At 44.8% G+C, this 4,129-nt stretch overlaps 1 long non-coding RNA gene across 1 annotated transcript in view; it reads right to left on the minus strand.

Annotated features, from left to right (window-relative positions):
- Positions 1 to 4,123, minus strand: part of LOC102371479 — a 16,668-nt gene extending 12,545 nt beyond the window's left edge. Inside the window, exons 1-2 of the long non-coding RNA XR_001358119.2 lie at positions 3,828 to 4,123; positions 425 to 540 (exon numbers count right to left, since the gene is read on the minus strand). This is a non-coding gene — a long non-coding RNA (uncharacterized LOC102371479). The remainder of the gene's footprint in view (positions 1 to 424; positions 541 to 3,827) is intronic.
- Positions 4,124 to 4,129: the final 6 nt, after the last annotated feature.

Genomic DNA, 4,129 nt, shown 5'->3' on the forward strand with positions numbered 1-4,129 from the left:
GCTGAACATTTTCTTGCTCCAGGCGCGTTCGTAAACACTGCGCCCAAGCGCAATAAACTCCAGTGCGAACTGTACTGGAGTTTACTGTGTTGCATTAATATCACATGTAGATGTGCCCGGTAATATTTTTACTGATAAAAATCTCAGTAAAGACCAACCCACCATCCCTTTTTTGGTTTTGATTCCAGGTAACCAATTTCAATAACTTGTATTGCTATTATAGGCACAACATTGTAAACTGAAAATAAACTTATTTTACTAGCTTCTTCAACTATTAACATTGCAAGCTATATCTTACAAGTCTAAAGCCTTGATTCTGCCAATACTACCAAATGTATTGCTTACTTTGCTAAGTATTCTATTTATTTAAATATATATTAAATATATATTAAATGTGAGTGATCTCATAACTGAAGTTACTTACAAGTTAATTGCACATAAATCTCCTCAGCTTAGGACTCTTGCTTACTTTCATTTTTCCAGAACCAGAGCATTTCTCAGGTCTCGCTCACTGATCCATCACCATTAGGATTTCCAAAACTGAAAGAAAATGCTTAACTGCAAAGTATGTTTTAATTAAATGACACGATTAAATTAAATCATATATAAATAAAATGATGTAATTAATTAAACTGATTACATAGCAACAGGGAAAGTGGGAAACATAAGTGAGAAGCTATATTAAGTATAAAGGGTGACATGAAAGAAGATATGAGGCTGACAGTGAAGGGATATAGGCTTACTCTATAAAGTTCAACTGGCAAAAATCAGAATCCCTCCAAAGTAACAAAACCCTCTGAACTGCTAGAGGAGATTCTCCATGTTGCTAAGCTGGGTCAAGCTTCTGCTGCCATTTAGCATGCAGCTGAAAGGGTGTGTAGACATTCCAACATCTTCAACCAGCTCTGTGGTCCATTTAACCTCTGGTGTCTTCACAGGGCGCACTGTGTTCTGGCAGTACAGCCACTCAGTGAAGCTTTGCAGTCGTTCTAGTAACATAACTTGGGAGGGAGGGACGTAGTTATGGCAGGGCCTACCAAAATCACGATTTCATGTTCTTTGCAGAAAACACAAAATCAGGTGTTTTCCACAAAAAATGGTGGGCTCCGTGATTTTGGTGGGCTTGCTGCCGGGGGAAAAAACCCAACTTACTAGCAAGCAGAGAAAAGGGCAGGAGGCCCTGAAGTCTGGAAGCACAGGGGGAGAGGGTGGGGAGAGGGAGCAAATGAAAGGTTGAGCCTGTGACATAGACTCAGTACAGGAGCCAGTCTGGGGCCAGTCAGGGACACACAAGGATTTTGGTGCCATCTTTCAAGCATGCTGCAGTCAGATGAGGATTGAGCGGGGATGAACACAGAAGAAATCCTCCAAGACAGCCAAATACGTTTCACTGATAGACTGTGGAAGGCAGTATCCTGCAGGGACCTTGCATGTAGATGGAGGCAGGCTGTTCTGTTACTGCTTGCAATGTGACTCTGGATGTGTTGAGGAAAACCAGTATAGATCAGCACTTGGAGTCTGAGGCATATATGAAGTGAAAGGCTGTTGCAGAGGTTAAAGGTCAGAGCAAGACACCTGCAACCATGTCTCCACTCTTTAAAAGGACTACAGAAAACAGCTTGGCAAGGCGAGTGGCGGCATTTTCCCTCATGCATACGTGGCGGCGAATATCCTGCTGGAGAAACTTGATCACCCAAAGCTAAGGGACTACCTGAACCAAAATGTGCCAAATGCTGGCAGTTTTCACGTCCAAACAAGCTTTATGAAGACTATTTCCCTGCAGCGACTGCTTTACATTTACAGTCCACAAGGTTTGCACTGGCAGAGTATGAATCCTTCTCCATTGTGGCTGATGAAGCCACTGAGCCTCAGGATAACTATATGCTACACATTTTATTTGTACCTGAGAGCTGGACAGACCAGGACCTGCCTGTTTCAAACAGAGCCAGTCCACCTTATGTCTGTCAATTTTTCTACCATATCTCAGGCTATAGTGAAGGCTATTGTCAACTAAGGCTAAGAATTTAACAAGATGTCAGCATTTCTGTCTGACAATGCCTTGTATATGTGCAAGGCTTTTTCAGATGTGCTCCAAAGAATGCTGCCCAATGCAGTTCATGTCACCTGCAATGCACACATTCTGTCTTTAGTAAGAGACATCTGACACAGTTCCCTGTGAATAGCCTGGTATCCTCCTTCAATAAAGGCTTCAAGCACTGTCCAAGCCATAAGCTCTGGTACAGGGAGTCCCTCGCCAGTCAAAGTGGGGACTTGCATGCAGCTGTGTCACTGCCACCAGAGCCTGTGCTGACAAGGTGAAATTTGTGGTTCACCATGGTCTCTTACCACACCAAGCATATGCAATACTACTAGCAGTTTGTGAGTGAGGAGCTGAAAATCACACCCAGCACACAAGTGCATGCTTAAGCTTCATGATTTCCTGGAACAGGGAGATGTTCAAGATCAAGTGAAATTTGTGGTGAAAAATGTCACCTAGATCATGGAGCTTCTAACATAGCTTGAAGGGCGGCAGGCTGTGATCCACCACACACACAAGCTGATAGATTTGATAAGTTGGGTTGAAGACATGGCGTAACAAGAACTGTAAAACTGTCATCGTGAAAACCAGCAGAGAAGGGACCTGTCCCAGGCAGTAGCTGTGAAGTTGAACCCATACTACAGGTACGACCAATCACTGTTCAGACAATTGGCCTTCCTTGGTGCTGTTCACATTTTGGACCCCAGCCACGTGCCTGTTCTGAGTTGTGAACCTCAGCTACTGAAATCAATCCCTGGATGGCAGAAAGAGCATGACAAGGAATATACTGCTTACATGAACTTTGTCAAAAAGTGCTGGATGCCTGTGCCTGTGCTGGAACGCTGTCTGTGCCCAGTTTCCACATCTTGTACACCCTGGCAAAATGCTGCCTTACCATTCCAACAAAGTGGATACTGAGCGTGTCATCCCAGTGTACAGAAAGCGTTAACCCTGCAGAGACAGAGACTGTCCACAGCAACTGCTGCTGGATGCTAGTGTGTAACAGCTAGCATGAATTGCCTGTCTCAAGGTAAGCATTGAGTAAACTTTTTTTTACAACATCATTTAATAAAGCACAGTGATGGTATTAGTTACAATTCATGTTGTGTATAGCTTTAATTTCATAAGACATTTCAGTTTAGAGTTTAATTCAATGCTTAGAGTGCTTAATAATGCACCAATTAATGGCTTTCTCACTTAATTAGGGTAATTATGCCATGGTTTTGGTCCATCAGCCAATCTGTGGAGGGGTGGAACCGCTGGGGCCCCTCGGCCAATCAGAGCTGTGGGGAGGGGGGGATGTGCAGCAATAAGCCTGTAAAATGGCAGCTGGCCCTATGATCTGCCCCTGAAATAGGCCGCTTACCTCCTTGATTTGGGTAGATCCCTAGTTATGGTGCAAGCATAGGGCTGCATCTCCACTTACAGACCAGATTATGTAAAGAGAAGCTATGATGTTTGAGAGAAGACTGGAAATGCAAGAACCAGCAGAAGAGCAGGATTGGGGCAGAGTTCCTTAGCCCTGTAGTGCTGGAGAATAAATAGCTTTTTCCTTGACTTCACCATGCAGACTCTCTCACAGCGCTGTGTTAGGGAGCTTATTCTTTGGCCCTGCCACACTTCCATATTACAGCTGGAGAGGAACCAGCTACAAAGTTGTTACACTTTTTCAAGCACTAACATTGGAGCTGGTTGGCTCTTTTTAGATCTGAGCAGTCATTTTTATGGTGTGACAATGACCTTGCACCCCCACCACTCAAAGTGTATTGCACCATCATGAAGCACTTACTTGTTTGATAATTACTTCACACTTAAGTCCCGTCTTACTTTGCGGTGTGGCGGGTCCACATTCATTGCACCGTTCACCAGTAACCCGCATCACACGTACAGCCTGTAGCGGGGGCTAAGGGTGGCTTTGGGGAAGGCCCTGCCACACGCTCAAATCAAACCGGGCCAGGAACCAGGTAGGAAGCAGATGCACCTTTTCAAGCAGCAGCTCTGCAGCCGGGGGCCTTTTTTTGGAGCCGGGCCGAACATTTTGGTGGCGCGGGTCCCCAGGGAAAGGCCTCGCATACGTACCGGTCCCCCTAC

Source organism: Alligator sinensis, unplaced genomic scaffold (assembly GCF_000455745.1).
Source record: "Alligator sinensis unplaced genomic scaffold, ASM45574v1 scaffold274_1, whole genome shotgun sequence".
NCBI lineage: Eukaryota > Metazoa > Chordata > Crocodylia > Alligatoridae > Alligator > Alligator sinensis.